Below are 14,942 nucleotides of genomic sequence, written 5' to 3'. Positions count from 1 at the left end.
GAAGCAAGAACAGCTCTTCCTGAGACGTTTTTCCTGGCTTTTTGCTTTAAAGGCCAAGACACTGAATGCAGACAAAAATTCCAAGGATAAAAAAACAGATACAGGGCAAAAAGCAAGTAGTGAAAGTGTCAGTGACCACAGATGTCTCTACCTCTGCGTGGCGGTAGTTCTTCTGCAGAGTGCCTGAAACACCCCCAGCAAAATGCCATTCAAGAATCAGGCCTTTTTGTAATAAAACTAAACCGATCAGTGATATGCTTCCCTACAGGCCACAGTACCATCACAGCAGGTGGTTCAGGGAAAGCATAGATCAGTGGAAGCCATGGTGTTAAAGAAGTTAATGGGTGGAGCAGGGTGGGGCTTTTTTAGTGGAGCATTTGACATGACAGGTAGGTATGCATGGAGAGGTCACTGGTTCAGGTCCCATATCACGTGCAGAACCTAAATTCCAACATTTCAGTTGAAAGTTGTAGTTGTATGCATTACCTTTCCCCTTCTTCTAACTAGAAAAGGGATACTAAAAAGATCCCTAGTTCTTTTTAGAATCCCACCTTTCTTTTAAAAGCACTTGCTTACACATGACTAAGGATGTGCTAGGTCCTTGACTACACCTTTGGTTAATATAAATTTGACTTGTCAATATAGCATTTGAATTGTTGGCTTATAAAGCAGCAAGGTCTCTGGGCAATGAACTTTGATGATACTGGCTACAAAATTTTCATGGGCAATTAGGCTCCTTTAAAAGTAATCATTTTTTGATCAGTAAAGATACCTTTGTTACATCATTCTATGGTATATTGCATCCAGGTTTCTCAGGGAGGCTTACTAATCACCATAAGCTTCATAATATTCCAGTTAGATGCATTTACTGTACCACACATTGCAGAAGTAGAGATTGAGAAGCTAAGTGTCTTGCCCTCAGATCCCTTAAATAGTCTGTGGCAGATTCAAAGTGTTCTTCATAGTAATGAAAAGGAAGGCTGCTTAATAGCTAAGCATCAGATTGATACTTGGGAGATCTGAAGTCACTTCTTTCCCACACACCTTTTGTTTTGTGGCTGGCATGCTTCCAAATATCTCCAGGTTCATCCCTAGTACAAGTGGGTGAAACTAATTAGACAGGAACAAGACCAGGGACTCCTTAGATAAGGACAGAAAGTGTCAAAGTAACCCAGCCACACACAGCACAAGCAAGTACTGCTTGTGCAGTAATGTTGTTTTCCATATGAAAGAAGGGAAAAATAACTCCTCTCTAAATTGCCAACTGCTCAGTCTTAGACAATAGGAGCTAAAGCACAGGTTAATCCCAGGAGGTTACACACCACCCCCAGTGCAGATACACCAGGCAGCTTATTCCACCTTTCCTTTCAAAGTATAAAATGACTTCACATCAAGGCAGTATTGGAGCCCCAAGAATGTGGGCAAGTTCATGCTAGTGCACTGTAACTTCACATCACAACACACTGCTCGTGCCTATCAGTGCCATACAGACTACCCTACGATCCTTTGTGCAGCTTCTGTTTCATGGCAGCTGAGGCATCTGGACACACAAGTAATAAAGCAGAAGACTTTGGGGGAAAACTTGTAAATGCTCATGGGACTCAACTAACCTCTCCTAGTGAAGAGGAGAGAAACTACAGGATAAGTATTCATTCCTGTGTGCTTCAGCACCAGTGCCGCCACCCCCCCATCTCACACTAACTGTGGGGAAACAGCGACCTGCAATTTACAGAAGCAGCAACATGGATCTCAGTCTTACGGAATTACAGATGTGAAAGCAGAGACATAATGGAGTGATGTCAGCTTTGACTTCATAATTCCTTTGGTTCTGTGCTTCAATAGACTTATTCAAAAACTGGCTTAATAAGAGAACACACCTCGTGCATATGGGCTCCTGATATACTATGTTGATTTCAGCTTTTCTTTGATACGTTCCCAGGGCCACTGCAGTACAATTCATATCACACATTAGCTTCGACTTTTTCATTCAATCAGCTGTCAAATACGTACTATACATTGAAATATCTTTCCTTCTCTAAAAGAAAGCAAAATTTAAGATTAACAGAAAAGACCCCTGGGTCAGACTTCAAAAAAAAGGTACAGAAAAGATTTGGCTTTTCAAGCTTTCCTCTATAGCCTGTATATGTTCTTCTACAGCTCTCCCAGTATCGGTAAGTCTGTTCATCTCAGGGGAATTACATTTGATAGCATATTTACTTCACAGGACTAGCACAGTTACATTAAACAGAGGCTGCTAATAAAACATTACATCTCCCTCCCCCCGGCACTCCATTTGCCATGATGTAAAAGGCAGACACCCCATAGAGAAATTAATCAGAAAGAAGGAGAATGAATCTAAGGAGTGAAAATTAAAGACCCCATGACATCTACATCCATCTACTACATCCAGATGAAACAGTGTCCCAAAACTCAAGGATGTATTAAGATCCTTCTGAGAGATGGAAGTGGTTATAGAATTCAGCATATTATCATCAATATAAATTATAGTTATTTAAATGGAAAGATTTCTCTTTGCTCATTGCTGAAGCTCCACAGAGAACACAATGTCTTTTAGAGGAAAGCACATCTGTTTTGCTCTGAAAAGTGATGAAAAAGACTTAAAGCTTAAAGACAGACCCTGTAAAGGCAGTCAGTCTGACTTCAGTAAAGCCATGCTGCTTTACCTCCACTAAGGATACAGCCTAAGAATCTACATTTCTCCCATAAAGGGAAATCTGAAGAAGTGTCTGTGTTCACAGAAAGAGAGATAATTGGGTGCCCCCAAACCCCAGTTCTTCTCCAGTTGGTCTAAATGCTCTCAAAGCTTTTCAGCACCAGAACTATTCCAACATAAGAAGTGCCCAAAATTGTCTTGAGGGCATCTTCATTTCCACTTAGCCCTTAACCAGGTACTCATCTGTCAGCATCCCTACAAAAAGATGTTTGCAGAATCTATTGAGGCTGTATATGGGAAAGATCCCAAATGCCTGGGCTAACAAATTTGGCTGAAATGGATTAACCTGGATAGAATGCAAAAGAAGCAATCTTGGCTTTAAGCACACATGCACTATAACCTTTATAGACTTGAACTTGTAGCACAGAGGACAGCTTTAACCAGCAAGGGAAATAGTAAGGTGTGGGCAAAAGTGCATTCATTATACAGCATGTTTTAAACAGCCATGCATATATGCAGGTTTTTTGACACCCTAACTAAATGCCAGCATTTAAATTTATGACATGTGAGCAAAAGTATATGCAAGAAAAACCTCATGAACCTTAGCTCTTACAGACAGTACTAGATTTATGAAGCAATACCCAGATTAGAGCTTCCTCAAAAAGGAGTTTAGTAGGGCAGGGTGAGAAATGCTACTTTCAAATCTGTTATGCCTGATTCAGGTAGAAGACCTGAACTTGGAGTGGGGAGCAGGGAGAGAAAAACCCTTAAGTAAATCACATCCATCCACAATACAGGATACAGAGTAAACACAATATCCTTGCTGTGTAAGTTAAGCTACATCACTTTAGGTGTTTGCAGATGAATAAGGTTGAATCAACCATGCAAGCCTAGATTTTACCAAAGGCTTTATTTTTTACCAAAATAAAAGCTTAAGTTTATTTTAAATTTAAGCTCACCTCTTCTAGACACACATAGCAACCCTAAGTCACTTTAAGGGAGACTGCAAAAATCCCAACAGGACAAGAATTTTAAGTATAAAGCTGCTTCTATTCTCAAACACCAAGATTATTCCAACCTTGGCAGCTCTGGGTCAGAGATCACAACTAGGCCTTGAGAGATTATTGAACAAGTAATATAGTCCTCATCCTACTTTAATACATGCTCTTGCTGGATAGTCTCATACTTCCTGTATCACAAAAGTTGTTACTTTTCAGCAAGTCGCTGCACAGCAGAAGACAGATAGGAAATGGCAAATTTAGTTAGACCCAACTTTCAAAACACGTCATAATTTATTCAGTGTGAAAAAAGCTTCTTACCTTGTGCTCTTGCAGACTGCTGAGTTGAGGAGAATACAATGATCTCGCCTCCTCTGCGGGAAGGATGGTGGTGTCAGACAGTATGAGGGTGGAAAGGGTCTTCCCGTGTATTTAAAAGCCCTGTTCATACCCACACTCCAGTTTAAAAAAAAAAAAAAAAAAAAAAAAAAATCAATCATGGTAGAGACTGCAATCAAATAACAAGACAGATAGCCACTAATGGGAGCACTATCAGTGCAAGCCCACTACTTGTCATCTTTGGTACAGTCCTGCCTAGTTACAGAAGACACACACACACACCAAGTCCTGCCACCAAAGCACCAGAGGAACAAACAGCTGCAGGCAATTACTTTGCTACAAGATACAAGTCTGCCTTTCTCACTTTGTCACGCCAAATGCTCCTTCTGTTTCCTCCATCTTCACAACAGCTTCCTTACCTTTCTGCCAGTGCATACACAAAAGAAAGTCAACAACTAACCAGTTGCCCAGGCCCTGCATTTTTCACAAAAGCCCCTCTGAGCCTCTCAGCTCATAAGGAGCCCCTTGCTTAAATTTACCAAACAGACTCCTATTATTTCAGCTCTGGTAACAGAATGCTACAGACATTTCATTTAACAAATTTCACTAGATCATAGAATCATTTAGGTTGGAAAGGACCTTTAAGATCATCGAGTCCAACCATTAACCTAACACTGCCAAGTCCACCACTAAACCATGTCCCTAAGTGCCACACCTACACGTCTTTTAAATACCTCTAAGGAGGGTGACTCCACCACTTCCCTGGGCACCCTGTTCCAATGCTTGATAACCCTTCCGGTGAAGACATTTTTCCTAATATCCAATCTAAACCTCCCCTGGCACAACTTCAGGCCATTTCCTCTTGTCCTATCGCTTGTTACCTGGGAGAAGAGACTGACACCCACCTCAATACAACCTCCTTTCAGGTAGTTGCAGAGAGGGATAAGGTCTCCCCCGAGCCTCCTTTTCTCCAGGCTAAACAACCCCAGTTCCCTCAGCCACTCCTCATAAGACTTGTGATCTAGACCCTTCACCAGCTTCATTGCCCTGCTTTGGACACGCTCCAGCACCTCAATGTCTTTCTTGTAGTGAGGGGCCCAAAACTGAACACAGTATTCAAGGCGCAGCCTCACCAGTGCCGAGCACAGGAGGACATCACTTCCCTAGTCCTGCTGGCCACACTATTCCTGATACAAGCCAGGATGCTATTGGCCTTCTTGGCCACCTGGGCACACTGCTGGCTCACATTCACCTGGCTGTCGACCAACACCCCCAGGTCCTTTTCCACCAGGCAGCTTTCCAGCCACTCTTCCCCAAGCCTGTAGCGCTGCACAGGGTTGGTTGTTGTGACCCAAGTGCAGTACCCGACACTTAGCCTTGTTGAACTTCATACAATTGGCCTCGGCCCATCGATCCAGCCTGTCCAGATCTCTCTGTAGAGCCTTCCTACCCTCAAGCAGATCAACACTCCCGCCCAACTTGGTGTCATCTGCAAACTTACTGAGGTTGCTCTCAATCCCCTCATACAGATCATTGAAGTTATTAAACAGAACTGGATCACTACTTGCTTACAGATCAGACACTTAATAGTAAGAATTCCTCCCAGTATTACATTATAATAGACTTCCAACAACACTATCAACAGAACAACAGAAAACCACATGAAAGCACCATGGCTATGTTCAAGACTTTCCCAGTATTTAATTTTTCTAAGTGATGAAGTTTATCTTGGGCTGTGGCAACATCTGCAATACCAAGATATCTCATTCCACCACTGCAGTGATTGCAAGGTGCTATCCTGGTTACATGATAGGAAAGAACAAGTACAAAGGGAGTGTTCAAGTAACATCATTTAGTAAAATTATTTATGCTACAATGTCTTCTGGGAGTTAAGAAACATCCAAAACACATTCTATAAACCTTATGGTGTTGCCTTTGTAAAAGATAAGAGGGGAAAGGATGAGAACATTTGTAACAAATGTTTATGGCAGATTAAGTCAAGATGACTATCTATGCTTAAATGTTATTTGGAGGATGTTGGTTTATTTACCTGGTAAAAGGCTTAGGTGGACTAGATCTTAGTACTGATCAGCACTACACATGCAAACACTCTGCAAAATATTAACTAAGTGAAAAAAAGTGAGTTGGAAGTTGCCATGTGTTTCTGACTTTGTGTAATGCCAGATCTTTGTAAGTTAACTCTCACTGGCTTACTCTTGCCATTTCCCTTGGTTATTTTCCGCTACAGTCTTATGACACAATAGGCATTATTTCATTACTATGTTCAATACTATAGTTTCCTCTCTCTTCTTATGTTACTGTCACAAGAACAGCAGAAGGAGGGCTATTCTCTACACCTTTTAAGAAAAAGGTCTGACCCATAGGCACTTGCTGAATAGAAATGCAGAGGGTTTTTTGCCCTTGGCACATTAAACCGTTCCCTAATACAGCAAGCAAATGATAATTAAGATAAAGGCTTAGGTATATGAATAACTTTCACTACATGTTAGACTGAAGTCAAGGGTAACTTCACTCAAGGGTTAATAATCTGCCCAGGGTTGAGGCCTGTGTGAAATGTCAGAGTTTATCTGAAGCTGTAAGGAAGACTTGTTCTAGCTTTCAACACCAGCAAATAAAACACCTTATTTTAACAAGTTCACAAAGCAGAGCAATTTTGTTGCTACCACAGTTTTCTGCCTGAATGTGTGTCTGTGCATATTACAAAATTAATCATTTAGTCCACATCAGCTGTTCCCAGGAATGTGACAATATCCAATTGTAAAAATATCAGTGAATTCCTACCTAAGGCAAGTTTAAAACCAGCAAATCTGAATTCTGTTACATTGATGAGTATCCTTTTTTCAGAAGCACATTTTTGTCCTCTAAATAACATTTCTGCATTTGAATCAAGATGTTTGGACAGGTCCAGGCAGTATTAGACTGGTAGCTCTGGGATGTGGTATATTTTCCAACAGCCAGAGTGAGGAACAAGGACATGTCTATTACCTTCTAGCCTCACTGACTTGTGTGCCTTTGCTCTTCCTCGGTTTATCCTCAATAGCACTCTTCTAAAAATAGCTTGCTTCAATGTTTGCAAAATATACTGAGTGCTAGGCACTGTGCACCTATATATATATACACACTAATGATTTCTCTTCGCAGCAGGGTGCTCAGCTCCGAAAACAAAGTATTTTGGCATGCCACACAAACACGAGAAAAGGCTTAACTGAAAACCTCTTCTCAGACTAAATGCTTCAGTTCAGACTGATAATTCACACTGGAAAACTCACATCCACTTCAGGCTAAGCTGTGTTTCAAACTAACATAACTTCTTGCACTACTATGAGAATAAAACTCTGGTAGGAAATACACACATCAGCACTTTCTTCTCCCTTTAAGCACAGTGCAGGCTTTGAAGTAGCAACAAATTAGAACAGGTGTATTTTGTAAACAAATTTCTACATCAACTTTCAAGATTACCATGTAAAGTGATTAAAAGATTCATCACCTTCCTTACTGTAAAGAGTAATATAAATAAACAATTATTCTTTTTTTTTTTGCAAAGATATTAGGTTGATCAGTTAGGCCTATTGCAGAAAGACTTGAATTAGTCTGATTAATCTCAGCTACTTAAATTCAGAAACAGATGCCTCACTTTGCAAGACTGGTGATTAAAGGCTGCATTCACAAAAAAAATTGGATTACACACACTTAAGACAATACCTAGCATTTTTCAGCCCTCCCCCCCACAGCAGATGGCCTGCACAATCCGTGACTTCAAAAAATTCTCACTAGAACTCATCCAAAGCTGAGACATGACTGCCCTCACTTCTAGAGACAAAGGTACATGCAAGCAAAGACTATTTTCAAATGTTCTCCTTGTATTAGGACTGATCACACAGGTCAAGAAAGCCATTCAAACCATTTACACAGGGGTGCAAGTCAAAATACAGTGCTTGCACATTCCCAGAAGAGTCACCCATATGGCTACTAACAGCATGGGAGAGGCAGAATAATAATATAGGAGGCTTGGCAGCAAATAAAATCCACATCTCACCCTCGTAACACTCCAGCCAGCACAAGCAAGTGAGAAAGCCAGGACTCAGAAACACAAAATGGCTCATTATCTACCCCAGAAGGCACAGCACTGCCAACAGTGCTCTTCATCAAGTCCTTAACAGGTGTAAAATTAGCACTCGTTATTAAAGACAATGGAGTTACATGTATTGCCAGCAGCTGAAGAAATGTGCTAGAATTGTTTTCACCTCCAGTTAATTCACTACCATTCAATAATGCACACGAAGCCCGTAAATTAGAAGTGCTTTCTGAAGCATGGCAGTGAGCTAAGCCAGTGTGTAAGCATCCTTTCTAAACACAGGTGCTTTCCTGAATGAAGGCCTAAGGACCAAATCCTCTTTTCATCAGTATTGATGTAAGTTCAAACAAACTAAATTTACCTGAGTGTACTCTCAGGTAAAGCTGCGCCAATGTAATCTGTAACCAGAATCTGGAGCTGTAAGAAATCCTCGTGAGCAAATTCCAGGACAGTTATTTTCAGCTTTTCTAACCCCACTCAACACAGATTGACCGGCTGCACCAATATCCTCTCTTCTCAACTACTTAGAATTCATTCCCGGAAGCAGAGAAAGGCGTTACTTACTGAAAGAAGCAAAACCCTATTTCAGATGTATCTCATTACAGGAGATGACCTCAGGTTTAGCACTAGAAGTCACTGAATCACTCAGGAGTGTGTAGCTTCATTGCGTATTTTTCTGTTTTAATACCATGCTCAGCTTTGAAAGCAAATTATTTAGATTCATACTGCACATAGGAACTCCTCTAACTGCTGAGCCATTTTTATTCAATAGCACTGTACATCTCACCACTCTCCCCCTTTTCCTCAGTAACTGGGAGGAGGATTGGCCAACATCAAACAAAGCTGACCAAGGGCAGAAATCTCAGTGATAATTACATTCCCACAGGGTTTCATGAAAACTGGCAGCGAGATAGAGGAGGAAATTAACTCCTCCACCAAGGGAAGGGAGGATGCAAGTCAGGCATCATGCAGTCCCTGTGGCAGCAATTGGCCAGGCAGCGGCACACGAATTGCTCTGCACTAGCCACAGCACATGCTGCCTTTTGTCTGCTGGGATTGTCACTGGGAACGTGTCAGGAGCTCGACTTTAGTGGGAGGAGATGGAGGGGAGGTGTTCGTAAGTCCGTAAGAAACCATGCTTCTCTGCTAGTCATGCCAGATACCACGCACAGCCTGAAGTGAGAACCATGGGGCAAAGCTCTCTTGCATTAATATATCTATTACTGGGGGGGGGGGAATGCTACTGGTCTAAGGGAGAACAATGAACTTAGAGATAGTTACTAATAGCTGCAGGTTTTCTTCTGTTGTAGTTGTTCTGCAGTTTTTCTATTGTCGTTTTATGATGCAGTCAGAACATGTCTGAAACACCCAATATAAAAAGCAAACTGTGTTTCTATTCAAAGGCCTCTGGACAAGTTCAAGTTTGGACAAAATGGGGGAAAAAAACCTGTTTGCTAAGGTATGAAACATCTTACCACTGTCCTTGGTTCATCACACATCTTAGAAAAGGCAAAAATCAACATAAAGCAAATAAAAAGAGCAATTTGTCTTTATACAGAGCAAATCTCCAGCTCTTGTTGGATTGCTAGATGTGGTGAGTCACCAGCACGCTGCCAGGGCTGTCAAGTCGTCACTTAAGCTGGCTACAGTACAAAGCTGAGTCCTTTCCACATGGTCACCGCTCCTCTCTCTGTGTGCAGAAGAGCTGCAAAAGACTTCAGCCCTTTCACTCCTTGTTCCGAATCCACAGTGAAATCTGTTATTTCTTTATCAGTCTCACATCCCTCTGGGCAATGGGAGTGATCATCATCTGATGCATGTAAATGCTAACAAAACTCCCATCTTGACATTAAGTGGTTTAAAACTTAAGGTACAAGAAACAGCAACTGCAGTGCAATAAGGACAAAAACTAGACAGGTTCCAGGTGGCCCACAGGGCCCTGCCACGCTGGCACTGACATCTGTGACAACGCTAAAACTAGACCTGGGACTTTTCAAAGACTGGGAACTAGCAGGAGAACTTGAATTATAGTCTGGTTGCCACAGATACTTCTGTCAACCACTGGAGCTGCTCAGTCATGCACTGACCCTCTCCCCAGCCTACACATGTGCACTCCAGAAACTAAAAGCAGCAACAGGTCTCTTAGAAGAGTATGTGCCAACGCGCTGCAGGCTGGCAAAACACATCAGTCATTCGCTGATAAGATGATAGCACAACAAAGGCAAGGCTGATGCAACACATTGGTAAACACAAAGCCACGCTGGCTTTGTTGAAGCATTGCCACATTTTAAACTTATATACAAATAGCAGAACTACTGCCTGTGCAGCTTGTTGCTGCGGGAGATTGCAGTTAAATCACCCCTTGCAAAGTATCGGGAGCTCTGGGTAAATAGCAACACAGTGGAAGCCACTTGAAATGCATGCAACAACTTGCATGGGTCTTAGAGTGCCGGGAGCAGCCTTACATCTTCTCAGTTACCGTCAGCTGGAAAATTATTAACTAGCTGCATATATGCAAGGGGTGGAGAGAGGCTTTTGCCAGAGACGGGAAGGCAGGGCGCTAGCATTTCCAAAGGTTCCCAGTTAGTTTGCGTATGGTGCTGTCAGACTGCTGTGCTCGTTTCCAGCCTGATTATTAACACTGCTAATGGGGAAAGGCCTTGGAGGGCAAGGACTGCACAGCTGCATGCCTGGTGCACACAGAGCCAAAATTCCTGGCCATATTCCCAGCATATACAGACCTATCTATTATATTAACTGATCTTATAACATCGATGACTAATATCACATCCATACCATGAGTACCATGGAGGGGTAAATTTTACGAAGCTTTCAAACCTGCATTTACAATTTACACACCTGAAGAGGGATCTTTAGTCCCTATGGCAAACCAGTCAGTGTGTTGTCAGTACATCTGGAAGTTCTTCCTGACAGAGTTAATCAGAATAGCTTCCCTAGTTTCTGATTTTAAAGAAAAAGTAAATGAGGTGTGTCATTGAAGTGTAATGCTTTGATGCTATTTCAGAACTTGGTTGGTGTTGCGTCAGCTGTCTATCAAGGACAAACCCATCAAGTAACTTCAACATCCAGACTGGAGAAGGGAATTTTTCCAAAGTCACAGGACCTTTGAAGAGAGCTCCAGGGCACCCCAAGAATATACCAGACCTTAGCTTGCTGATCCACTGCATTTTGTTTTTTCCAAACAGTAGATTAATAAGGCAACATAATAAGCTCTGAACATGTCAACCAAGAAAAATAATAGGTTTCCACATTCAACACTTCCCTCAGCAGCCTACTGGATCTTTTATAGAGAAATCCCATGCAAATGGTAGCTGTCTGCCTGGAGATCTTTGGAGTATGGCTGTGGTGCATGTGCATTATTTCAATAGTTGCCTGAAAAATAATCTTAAAAAATCCTAGCAGTGCGAAGTTCCATCTTTTGAACTTGGATTTAGTAATTATCATGGCTTAATGTCTATACCCAACAGTGTGATGAAAGTATGACACAAAACTGAGCAGTTCTCAAATGCTTTTCAAATACAGGCATAGCTCAGCAAACTTCAGGCAGAAGAAATTCTGACCTAGTATATATGAAGATGACTAATAAATGTCTCCGCTATGCATATTGGTACTGCTGGTCCAATTCTAAACATAACCTCACTGGCCCCAACACAGCCGAGTGTTTGAGCCCTAGATGTGAACTCCATTCCCAGTTTTTCTACCAGGCAGCTTTCCTTTACCAACCCTTCTCTTCTTACGCTGTATCCTCTCCTGGCAGGGGCCAGCTCCCACTGCGCAACACCTAATGGCAAACTACATTTACAACTGGAATATTAGTAAAGAAGAGCTGGAAGAAAAGGTGAAGATACTTGAGATATCAAAGAGCAAATCAGAGACCAAGCAAGGCATCCGAAGAGGCAACAGCAAGAAGAATACAAGATGCCCTACAGAACACTAAGAACTGGGAAAAGGAGAAAACAGGGAAACCTTGCGTTTGCAAAAGTGTTTTATAAAATTGCTACATCAAAGCTACACATAGGGGTTTTGCAATTGATTTGGTTGGTAAGAGACTGAGCCAGAAATGTCACCAAGGATATAAATGGGGGGGAGCAGCACATGGCTGCCTTCAGTCTTCTCCACTCCCTTGTGCCTGCCCAGAATACACAGCTTTTGCAAAGAAATGCACAGTCCAGGCTCTGGCATTTTCTTCCGTTATGGATGTATTTGTATACATCATTACATTTTCCTCCTTCTGTTTCTCTCCCCAAAAGCTGAAGGGAAAGCTTTGCTTTCCCTCATTTCCTGTCATACAAGTAAATAACGTCTTCATTTTGAAAACTGAGCAGTTTGAAAATGGCATCCCGTTGGAGCCTGTCTGCAGTGTTTCAGCTGCCATGGCTGAAGGTTTTGCTCTGTACTTAGCAAAGGACATTGTGAGAGACATATTTTTAAGAACTGTTACATGCTCAATTCGGAGGGAAACACGGTAGTCCACTTTGTCCTTCCCCTCATACCCTGTCTATTTAGGCTAAAAAATTGTGTTTGTACAGCACCTAGCCCTATGAGACTGAAGCCTTTAGGTACAAATGCAACTCATTTAAATGGTAATGTACAACAAATGAGTGGCACCCTTCAAAACAAGCAGCATTTGTAAGTATATCTCTGCCAGGTGCAGACAAATGGAGGGTCATTGTTACAGACACAGGGAAAGGTCTCGGTGAGCCAATATTTAAAAGCCAGTTTTTCCAGTGAAAGGCCAAACTCTAAAACGTCTGCTTATTTCTCTACTGCCTGTGCCCTGGAGCACTGCGCCTGCCTCCCAGAGAGCAGCACATTAGGACTCCAAAGGTATTTCCCATACAAGGTCAGATCAATTAAAATGTGCTTTAAATACAGTCACGTGAGCTGTGCCAGGAGCTCCGCAGCCCTGATTAGGTCCCTGACACTCTGAAGGGCAGAATCTAAGGCAACCCGCTGACCTTGGGTAGGAGAGCCAGATAACAAGGAGGCATGAACCTGCTTTTTCGCTACCCTGGGACTGAAGGCTTTGCTCCTTCTGGCCACGTAACATTGCTGTAATACCAGCGATGCCAGGAGTTAACTAATGACCTGGTTCTTCTCCTGCTGAAGTCAACAGCAAAGCTCCAAAAACAAGTCTTTCAAAAGTCAGGACAAGCTCTTTCAGCCGTCCCAGGGAGACCAGGCAGCACAGTGTGCGCTGCTGCCTTCCTTTGCCAGACCTGATAGGAAGCTCCCACAGAAATTTTTACATTAAAGAAATAAATGAAGCCAAACCTTTGCAGAATGAAGCTGTACTGGCCCGCACCAGGACCTGGCCTGTCCACGTGGAAGACAAATCAACCAGACAAAAGCTGTCTCAGAGAGAGACCTTCTTACCACCAAGATTTCAATAAGGTCCTAATCTCTATAGAATATATTAATATAAAAGTACAGCAAGTGAATTACGCTACTGAATAAGTGTTCATGCAGTGGAGAGAAGGCAGAAATGTTATTTCTATCATCTGCTGTAAGAGCATCTCTTTACTGTCCATCCCCCAGTGAGGTGTAGCCAAGTGACAGCTGCCCTTCCCTCTCATCCAGGAGCCACAGGAATATACCCAGGAATGATCTGTCTCAAGCTGAATGCAACAGTCAGAAGCAAAAGACATATAAAAAAGGTAAAAGCAGGCCACTGAGGAAGTGTGCATCACCTGGAATGCCTGTGTGGGTTGCTCTGAAAGATTCCCCTCTTGCCACCATGCTCCTGCTGTCCCCCCCAGCTTGTGGGGAGAGTCTTGGGAAGGGAAATGAGTGAAGTAAAGGGCTCCTATGTAAGCTGTTGTAAGGTTATTGTCATGCCAAACACACCCCATCATCAGGCAGTTCCCCTGCAGGTCTGATAAGAAATGTCTCTGAACATCTACACTGTCAAGAGTTATGTCGTGTTCTATGTATTCCACAAACAGATTTCTGCAAGTGAAATTCTGCATGAAGCCATGAGGTCCTACATACAGGAGCAGCCTGGGAGGCAGTTTCTGCTTTCTAATTTGCACTTGTGATATCATTGCACATCAACAGAATTATTCTTTCCTTTCTCCCAAATACCACTGATCAGTAAAATATTTTCAGCAGGATCTTCATCTGGTGAAAGTCAGTGTAGCCCCACTGAACCACTGCTAAAGCAATTTACACCATCTGAGGCCCTGGAGCAAAAAAATCCAAGTCAATGGGATATAAGCCAAAATTGGAGTGTTTTGCTGGATACAAACCAGATTTACTTGCTTGCTTAAACAGGTGCCTAAGTGCTCTAGTGAACTGGGGCCCAAATACGGGGCCATTTTTTATTTGTGTCCACTTCTGCCAGCTTGGACATCTGATACAGAGGTCATCTTATAGCTAACATTTTTGCCTTAAACCCTTCCTATAGCCACAATATAGAACAGCTGCCTGTGGAGTTATGTTCCACACATAACTTTAAAAATAAAATGCAAGTGACTGGAAAACGTGGGTTTATAACTAGAAACAGAATACATGGGTACCTTGAAATAGAAATAAATGAAACACTTTCTGCATGCTGAGCAAAGAACAAATAATCTCATATTTCTATTGCATTCTCTTTTAGTACTGATGTTTCAATACTGCAGTTAGAGTGTTCTAGAAATGCCTTAGCTGTAACTGGTTAGACCAGAAGCACTGTAAGGAAAAAGGTTTTACACATGCATGAAATGACTTTTTGCCATCTGATTTCTCTATAGGGAATCCATGTTTGTAATAACTGCATTTCCAAACACTTCTAGCAATGTAGCAATGTCCCTGTAGATGTACACTGCTTAGT

General features: G+C 42.1%; 1 long non-coding RNA gene across 1 annotated transcript in view; it reads right to left on the bottom strand.

Moving 5' to 3' along the window:
• The window catches only part of LOC127017109 (uncharacterized), a 35,741-nt gene extending 27,613 nt beyond the window's left edge, over positions 1-8,128 (bottom strand). Inside the window, exons 1-2 of the long non-coding RNA XR_007766540.1 lie at positions 8,069-8,128; positions 3,994-4,128 (exon numbers count right to left, since the gene is read on the bottom strand). This is a non-coding gene — a long non-coding RNA (uncharacterized LOC127017109). The remainder of the gene's footprint in view (positions 1-3,993; positions 4,129-8,068) is intronic.
• Positions 8,129-14,942: the final 6,814 nt, after the last annotated feature.

This window comes from Gymnogyps californianus, chromosome 5 (genome assembly GCF_018139145.2).
Source record: "Gymnogyps californianus isolate 813 chromosome 5, ASM1813914v2, whole genome shotgun sequence".
Classification (NCBI taxonomy): domain Eukaryota; kingdom Metazoa; phylum Chordata; class Aves; order Accipitriformes; family Cathartidae; genus Gymnogyps; species Gymnogyps californianus.
The sequence above is the reverse complement of the archived record's forward strand: the minus strand, read 5'-3'. Positions and strand labels throughout refer to the sequence as shown.